The sequence below is a fragment of the Paramormyrops kingsleyae genome, chromosome 3 (genome assembly GCF_048594095.1).
Source record: "Paramormyrops kingsleyae isolate MSU_618 chromosome 3, PKINGS_0.4, whole genome shotgun sequence".
In the NCBI taxonomy this organism is placed as follows: Eukaryota; Metazoa; Chordata; class Actinopteri; order Osteoglossiformes; family Mormyridae; genus Paramormyrops; species Paramormyrops kingsleyae.
Genome location: NC_132799.1, coordinates 19,678,630 through 19,688,840, shown reverse-complemented (window position 1 = coordinate 19,688,840; position 10,211 = coordinate 19,678,630).

Sequence of the window (10,211 nt, the reverse complement as noted above, 5' to 3'; positions counted from 1 at the left end):
TTTTTACTGCCGCCTTCAATAAGGAGGCTAATGACAAAATAGCTCACTAATTCTAGTAATTACAGCCGTTTGTCTAAGGGAATTTCAGGGTGACAGCTTTTCATTTCGATCCACTCGACATGACTTCGGTGGGACTGGGGGCGGGGGCGTAAAAACAAAATACAGACAGGTCAAAAAATTACAATATGTTTAAACACCAAATCTGTGTTTAAATATAAGCAAAATAGCTTCAACATACATACCAGGCACAGAGAAACGTAGTCCCTCTCAGCAAATCGACTCATCGATCAAACAAATACCATCACCTCTTTATAACACTGTTGAACATGGATAATATGCGCATTATATTGTACAGGCTGTCTACACAAATCAGCTACACATGCACAATAACTGTGACATGTAAAGGCAGAGGTGAATGACTGCAGCTGTGGGTAGAATGACTGATATCAAAAGAATTAAAGGATGTCTGTTTAACTGTCATTCCTCCACAGTGGACAAGCCTCAGTAGAGTCTTTAATATGGCAGTTAATGAGCCTGGCTGAGTGGGTTTCACTGAAGCCCTCAGTTTTTTCCAGCTGAATTCCAAAAAAGTGGAGAAGATGCTTAATATGCTAATTAAGGAGCTGACTAGCTTGCATTTCAATGTGGAAGATGTGTGAATTAGGATGAGTGGCTTCAAACGCATTGTGATCAAACTAATAGCAAAGACAGGCCAATGCTGCACACCAGGGTTAGCACCCCAACATGAACAAAACCATCGGTGCCCCTTACACGCATGTGCCTTAGTTCAAAACAGAGGAAGGGATGGACAGAATTGCTTTTGGTGTTTCATTGATGCCCCGGTTTCACACAGTGTCCACCTACATTAAGCAGACCACTTTACCGAGCTGGGTGGAAATATGGGAAGAAGGTGGGCCATTTTAGCAAAATGAAGCAAGCAATCAAAGCAAAACCACACAACTGTAAATCATGGAGACAGTCCATGACTTGAAAACCTGCCCAGTTCCTGCTATCCTGCGAATGATTTTATTGGCGTACAGACTAGAGCGGCACCAATTTCCTATGGCACCCAGAGCATGTGTGTGTGTGTGTGTGTGTGTGTGTGGGGAGGCTAAGTGCAATTCTGCACCACCCCCAAAAATCCTCATTCCAGCAATGGCCGTAGTTTCACCTATCGCGCCTATCTGAGTACTCAGCACCCCCTCATCAACCCTACCTCCCTACTGACAAAGAAAAACAAGAGGAGTGACCTGTGAGGGTTAACAGACTCTCTCCATGAACATCACTGTTAAAATAACACACTCATATGTAAAATGCATGCAGTTACTGAATCAGAAGTGCCCTCATTTAGTTTCACATTCCGACAGCAGCATTGTGAGCGAGCGAACTGCACACTAATGGCAGTAAAGTCGTCTTACACTTCTGAGAAGCATGGACAACTCCTCCTAACTGAATTCAAAAGGAAAGAAAAGGGACAAAGGGCTGGTGAAAAGCGATAAAAGTGGTGCTCTGCATTGTTTTCCACATTTATACACGTTGCCTGTGTATTGTTTGTAAGATTCCTTATTAGTCAGTGATTCTATATAGCTACAGATAGAGAAAACCTAAGAAGCAAAGTATTGTAATCAACTGCACTGGAATCTGCTGAATACACCCTTTGATCAGTTATATTCACTAGCTTTGGAAGTCATCAGTTATCAACTGGGCTTTTAGCGTGCCAATATTAACTCCACTTTATATTCAAACTGTCAGCATTTGAGAGCTATTCATTGGCTCTCCAAATGAATTATCAGAGGCTCTATATGTAGTGATGGTGGCCGATACCTGAGTTTGGCTGAGGTTTCATAATGAAGGGCTGTCAATGTACCTCTTCTTTTTGTTTGTTTTTTTTTTCACCAGTGGATAATGATGTACAACTCAACCTCATGCCCCCACCCACCAGACAGGTGTAATTCTGGCCTAAAGGGCCTGTGTGGCCACACCATCCTCACTGAAACGCTGTATGTCACACAAGGTCTGACATATAAGTATGAGAACACAGTTCCTGAAAACAGGCGTAAGAGTAGTGCTAAGAAGACGACAGAGGCTAAAGGATGAGGATGAGTGTTGCAGTCATTGCCAGACAGTCAGGCAACAGGGATGGAAAACAGGAGCTAGGCCAGGCAATTTACAGGAGGAAATAGAAAAAAACTGCTATTTCCAGAGACTAAACATGTTTTCCAATTAAAGGTAATACTTAGATATGTTGTGGAGATCCCAGGATATCTAGAAATAATCTCCTAATGGTATTCCACTAGGCATTTCCATAGTAACTGCAGTTGCATTGACAGGTAATAATTAAGTCATAACTCCACTGTACTGAATAGTGAGACGATGAAGGACGAGACTAATGATGAGATCTATGTATGGCCTGCCTCTTAGCTATCACATGGACACAGAGAACCTGACAATAGGCACACCCACTACAAAATCTTATAATTGCCTGCATCCTTTACTGCTCATGCAGTAGTCACTTACAGCAGTGTGGCATTTCACTCAAAGTACTTTGCCACCATAGTCAATCCTAGCCCAAGTCTCAGTGAGATAACTGCAATTATAAATATTTTTTTTCCAGTGAAACTGACACAAGTTAAGGCCAGAGACCCAACAGAACCAATTTCTGCCACAAGCATGTGAAGGCAGGATATATCAAAAAATTTTACAGAATCTGCAATTTCTTAAAACTCCACTGGATGGCAGTAGTACTATTTAATAGCAAAACATTTCTTAGCCCTCAAATACAATATTTTTAGCTCCCCCCCAAATAAATGTGTATTTATTGGCTTAAGTCATGAATAGTTTGTCATCACACCCCCCCCCCCAGTAAAGACTCTTCCCTATTCATTCATCTCCAACTACTCCCCTACAACAACCTGAATCCATACTCAGCTCTAACCTTAACCATAAACAACCAAACCAAAAGGTTCTTTGCATTTTTAGTTTTTTGATTGCATTTACAGATTTTTATAAAATTGAGGTTCCCCTTGTCCCCATAACGTTCATCCTCAGCAGAATAGTCATATTCCCTTGGGCCCTTGAGCATCTTTAATCCCCCAAAATGATCCAGGGGTGCCAGATAAATGACTTGACCTTTCAATTGTTTATATGTGTGTATGTGTATGTCTCAAAAACAAGATCAAGATGGGTTAAAAGATGCATTCCAATGTACCTGTACTTATATTTCTGCAAATGACAAATCAAAAGCATTATTTCATTTGATAAACAGTTCACCACTTTGGACTGCAGGAAGGGAGTGCGCAGAAAAAACAGGCAAAGCCCACGTACTGCAGTTTTACTAGGTTGCTTACACAGATTTTACATGCTGGCACTCGTTTCCCAAAATTCCAAGCTCATGTATCTTTTGTCTGCCCCAGAGTTCCTAAACACTATACACTGCAGCTTACTCTCATTACATATTCCTTACACCCGTATCACAAACTACCATATAGTTCTCAGTTCCTAAATACAAATTTCATGATGATCTCATGTGCCTTTTCAAACAGCAAAGTCACCAATTTTATAAACTCTGAAATCAGTGATTGAACTGTTTGCATTTTTCAACACTTTGGTGTCATTGCTACTGAAATGATGAAGTAATTAAATGACATTTTACACCGAATAAAATGCACATACAGTGGTACCTCGGTTCTCGAACTCACTAGAACTCAAATTTCTTGAAAGTTGAACAAACCGGTTTGACCTAGAACTCGATCTGAATATCAGAAGTCGAACCGTGAACGCTGACCTAGTATAAATTGTACGCGCCAGGAAATGAGTCATACTACAATGTAATTCTTACTTGAATGCCTTCTTCACAGACTGGACGATTAACCAAATAAAGCAGCACAACATTACAGTAACTAACAATAAATAAACCACTAACTTACGTGTACTATTAGACCATTTATGTCATTTATTTAAACTTCATTTTACCAGGTAAATTAACTGAAAACCAATTCTCACTGCTTTACGTGAAATTCGGGAGAAATAGCAGATTACGCAGCCTGGGATACAAACGTCATGCGTGTAACTAAACTCTTCAGTCAATAAGGGCAAAGGTGTGTCGTCACGGAGGCGGTTTCAGTTTGTGCAGCCGGGTGAGAGGTCGCAATGCATCTAACCATAATGCATTGCGTCAGGATCAGAATGCGTTGCTTTAAGCCAGCGCTGTAAGCAAGTCGAACGTACACAATGACCGGACTGGGGAAACAAACTGAAACGCGGACTTAATACAGAGGACTAATGACAACAACCAGAAACAGCTGATCACATGGGGATCCCACATGAGGTTTTGGTTTTCCATTATTTCTTATGGGAAAAATTTGATCAGAACTCGAACTTTTTAGGATTCAATCCGGAGTCCAGAACGGATTCAGTTAGAGAACCGAGGTACCACTGTACTTAGAACTGGATTGAAATGCCCATTTCATGTAATCTGTTTTGAGCATTGGCAACACCTGTCATTCACTGTTCAGCCAATGGGCTTGTACAAGATGAAGCACATGTCCTTGGTATAAGCAGAAACCTGAATTCTGAGGACACCAAGGTGGCTGGCAATGAAGAGGAAGAGCAGGAAAAAGGGCATGCCAAAGGCGATGAAATGTGAGCTTTTTCACCATGCCATCGATCATGGCTTGACCATAAGAGAAGCAGGTCATTGTGGGCAGCCCAGCCTCTCTGCTTTCACTGTGGCTTCCATAATTTGCCAGATTATAACTGAAAACAGGTACTGTAACTGGAGATCCTTGCATATGGACTGTAACATTAATACTGTTTTTACATTTTGATACAAAGCATACTTTAGAGGTGAGATTTTATGGCTTTGAAAACCAGTATTGTATTTTGCTCACAGTATAGTGAAAAAAGATTGTCAATATGTGTGTGCAGTTTTGAGAATTATTAGACTTAGATAATTTTAGATCTTTTACTGGTAGAGTAAAACTGTAGTAGACCTGTACAATAAGCTTCGTAAACTCTGCATTTCGATGGTAGCATTCTCTGAGGTACACAGACCGAGGACTGGCCAGATCTCTATAGGTGGGTATACCTATAGTACGTTCCATTAGCCTTGGGATCCGATTTTCGGATTCCGAGATTACGTCACATCCGCTAAAAACTCGGGGAAAACCGAGTCGGATTTTGCCACAGAAGTAGCAATACCATGGACCCATATGAAACATTGCAAAGTCAAGGAAGATTTTGAAGATTTTTTGCTTAGTCGGACAACTTGTCGGATTTCAGGTACCTCAGTTTAAATAGCCTTTATCTTCGTTCACTTACAATTAGCCCGAACTACCTTAAACCCGACAAATAATCAGACTAATCATGAAGTCCAATTCTAGCCCGGTTAATTGTTAGCCATTGTTAGCAATATCAGTTGATACGCGCGGTGCTTTACGTATTAAACTCCGTAGCAACACATCCACAGATAAGTTGGACAATATAGTGTGTGCGACCGATTTAATGAGCCACAAATGAGAAGTAGTTGGCCTGTCACGATAACAAATTTTGCTGGATGATAAATTGTCCCAAGAGTTATTGCGATAAACAATAATATTGTCGTTGTGAGACCATTTTCAACTGATGTAATGATAATGGCATATTAATGCAAGTACACCCTTTCAACGATCAATAAACTTTAATCTCTAAAGAACATTTAACACTGGGACTGGAAGACATTTTTAATATCCAAAATAAATAAACAAAACAACCAAAAACAATAAATAACTACGAGCGCAAGAAAGGATAAACTTGTGTTTCAGAAGCTAAAAAAACAATAATAATAATTTCCTAAGTGCACCACGTCCTCAAAATACAATCGAATTTTAAGTTTCTACGCACACCTCTGGGAAATTCGGCAAATATATATATTTATACTCACATTTCATATACACTCACCTAAAGGATTATTAGGAATACCATACTAATATGGTGTTTGACCCCCTTTCGCCTTCAGAACTGCCTTAATTCTACGTGGCATTGATTCAACAAGGTGCTGAAAGCATTCTTTAGAAATGTTGGCCCATATTGATAGGATAGCATCTTGCAGTTGATGTAGATTTGTGGGATGCACATCCAGGGCACGAAGCTCCCGTTCCACCACATCCCAAAGATGCTCTATTGGGTTGAGATCTGGTGACTGTGGGGGCCATTTTAGTACAGTGAACTCATTGTCATGTTCAAGAAACCAATTTGAAATGATTCGAGTTTTGTGACATGGTGCATTATCCTGCTGGAAGTAGCCATCAGAGGATGGGTACATGGTGGTCATAAAGGGATGGACATGGTCAGAAACAATGCTCAGGTAGGCCGTGGCATTTTAACGATGCCCAATTGGCACTAAGGGGCCTAAAGTGTGCCAAGAAAACATCCCCCACACCATTACACCACCACCACCAGCCTGCACAGTGGTAACAAGGCATGATGGATCCATGTTCTCATTCTGTTTACGCCAAATTCTGACTCTACCATTTGAATGTCTCAACAGAAATCGAGACTCATCAGACCAGGCAACATTTTTCCAGTCTTCAACTGTCCAATTCTGGTGAGCTCGTGCAAATTGTAGCCTCTTTTCCCTTTTTGTAGTGGAGATGAGTGGTACCCGGTGGGGTCTTCTGCTGTTGTAGCCCATCCGCCTCAAGGTTGCGCGTGTTGTGGCTTCACAAATGCTTTTTCAGTCAAAGTTGCTCTTCTATCAGCTTGAATCAGTCGGCCCATTCTCCTCTGACCTCTAGCATCAACAAGGCATTTTCGCCCACAGGACTGCCGCATACTGGATGTTTTTCCCTTTGCACACCATTCTTTGTAAACCCTAGAAATGGTTGTGCGTGAAAATCCCAGTAACTGAGCAGATTGTGAAATACTCAGACCGGCCCGTCTGGCACCAACAACCATGCCACGCTCAAAATTGCTTAAATCACCTTTCTTTCCCATTCTGACATTCAGTTTGGAGTTCAGGAGATTGTCTTGACCAGGACCACACCCCTAAATGCATTGAAGCAACTGTCATGTGATTGGTTGATTAGATAATTGCATTAATGAGAAATTGAACAGGCCTTCCTAATAATCCTTTAGGTGAGTGTATAATGGCACGTCAAACTGAAAAGTTTTTGATATATATGGAATGAACACGATTTATATACAATGAAACCTGGAATATATGGATTGAAAGCCCGATAAATATACAGTGAAACCCATAATATATGGAATGAAGGCAAAATGACAACTGGTATATATACAATGAAATCAAATATATATACAATAAAACCTGGCATATGTACAATGAAAGTTAATGGAATCACCACTGTTGAATAAAGTGAACGATGAATTCTGGCTAAAAAGAAATTAAATATTTTTAAAATTATCTTCGGCATCTATATGATGAACAATTTCTATTCTTACACTGAATTTCTGTATAGATTGTATTTTGAAGAACTCTTGTTTGTATGCTAAAACCTAAGATGATACTGAATGAAAAATATGATACTGTATGTATGATACTGAATGAAAAGTTTGACCTGGACTTAACCTGCATACCATCTTTGCTGCCATCTGGAAAACTGGCCTGCGCCTCAACCCTCAGAAGTGCCCCCTCCTGCGATAAAACACAGAGTGCCTCTGCCACATAGTGAGCAGTGAGGGCATGGTGTCAGACTCAGGGACGATTGCAGAGGTAAGGGACTGGCCACCCAGCAAAAGGCCACCAAACTCTGCAGTTTCCTGAGTCTTGCTTCCTATTACTGATAATTCATAAAGGACTTCATCAGGACCGACAAACTGCTCCACTGGCTCACAGAGAAAGGATGGCCCATCAAATGTTCTGAACTGCACCATCACCTTCAAACACCTCCGGAGGGCCCAGAGCTGCTGTACCCTAAACTGAAATGTCCCTTCATAATGGACACAGATGCCACCAGTGAGGGTCTCAGCATGGTGTTGTCCCAGGTTTGGTGTACATAAGAGGTTGGTGACATACTTCAGCCGGATGCTGAGCCACCCGGAACTATTGCGTAACCCACAGTCAGCTTCTAGCCGTTGTCCAAGCCTGTTGTCATTTTCACCCCTACTTCTCTGGACTGTGTGAACTGCGTAATGGCTACACATACCTCATCTGGTTGCTGAGTTTCTGCAACCCCAAGGAACAGCTGGTACACTGGCTGGAGGCTCTGCAGGGATTGAGGTTCAGTACCAGCTCCATGTGAATGTAAATACCCTCTCTCGTCACATCTCCAGACATAAGACTGCCATCACTACTGCTGTGTGAAGGAGCACAACCATAGGTGGGTTGCAACAGTGGTGATGGTACTGCAGGACAACGGTGGTGAGGGACTCAAGACCATCAATCACAAGTGATTATAGGTAGAGCAGGTGAGCAACCTAGTGCTGGCCCTAGTAAGGAATTGGCTACAGGCAGTGAGGTGGCCAGAGTGGAGGAAGGTCTTAGCTCTTGACCAGAAGACCAGGGCCCTCTACTCACAGTGATGTACAGTATAGTGAGGGTGCACCCATGGAGGGCACCCATGAAGAGAGTTGGGGTGGATATACTGAGCCCTTTCCCTTGCAGCAATGTTGGAACCTCAGTGTGCTTATGGCCATGAATTACTTCACCAAATGGCCTGAGGCGTATGCAGTTTCAACCAAAGTGCAATAACCACAGCCAAAAAGCTCATGGAGGAGTTTTTTCTGTCACTTCAGTGTGCCAGAGGAGCAGCACAGTGACCAGGGGCAGAACTATGAGTCCTAGGTGTTTGATGAGGTCTGGAAATGGCTGAACATATAGAAGACCCATACAGCCCTCACACCCCCTGGTGGAGTGGTTTAGCTGCATCCTTGCCACGCAGTTTACCATCCTTGTTGTTAACCACCAGTGTGCCTGGGATCACCATCTGCCTCTGGTCCTGTGGGTATACAGATCAACAGTGCAGGAGTGCACATGGTGAATGCCGCTCGCACTGATGTTCAGGAGAGAGCTGCACACAGCATTGGACTTGGTGTTTGGGCCAGAAGTCCTGAAGGGGCCAGGTATAGATAGATAGCCTTTATTGTCCTATAAGGATATTTGTCTTTACAGTCTGATCACCACAAAATATACATTGAAATAGTAGTGGAGATTTGATGGGAACAAGATTAATGTGATAAATTAAGTGCAGCTATGGCAGTAGGAATGAAACTCTTGCCAAAACGAGCCCTTTTCCATTTCGGAGTCCTGTATCTGTGAATCCCTGTGATTTGTGGGAGGTATGTATGACCAGTTATTTTGTTTTGTCCACGTTAAGTTCCAGGAAGTTGTCAGAGCACCATTGTATGAAGTGTGAAACAGAATGTTGATAGGCTATAACTGAATTACTGTCACTGAGCAGACCCAGTATAGCAGTATCGTACTTGTAGTAGGTGGTGACAGATGTGGGGCTAATGCAGTCATTGGTGTAGAGGGTGAAGAGGAAGGGGCTAAGGACACACCCTTGAGGGGCTCCAGTGTTGTTGATCACGGTTGCTGGTTTGGCTGTGCCTATCCTTACAGCCTGTGGTCTATTGCTGAGGAAATTATGGACCCAATGGATGAGAGATGGCGATATGTTGAATTGAAGAAGCTTCTTGATCATCTGGTGGCGTTGAATCATATTAAAAGCGGAACTGAAGTCAGTGAAGAGGACAGTAGCGAAGGTGCCTGGAGATTCAAGGTGTTGGAGAAGGGAGTGGAGGAGACATGCCACAGCATCATCTGTTCCTCTCTTCGCCCAGTAGGCAAACTGGTATAAGTTCAGCTGGGGTCTGACTGGCTGGATTATATGAAGTGTAAGTTTCTCTAGGCATTTCATTATGATGGATGTAAGTGCTATCAGCTGGTAATGATTTAGCTCAGAGGGACAAGGTTTCTTAGGTACCGGGACAATGGTGGATGTTTTTCAAATTGTAGGAGTAGTCGCCAATCTGTATAAGTCCCAGATGATGGAATGGAGGATGGTAGCTAGTTCTGTGGTGCATAGCTTCAGGCCTTTAGCTGGTATACCGTCAGGCCCAGCTGCCTTGCCAGCTTTGCATCTACTCCGCTGCTGCCTCACGTCCTCTACAGTAAAGGGAGGATGTGTATGATCATCAGAGGGAAGGGCATTGAGCAGCTCCTCACAGACAGCAGAGTAGTCCTGGTTGTCGAACCGTGTATAGAAGGAGTT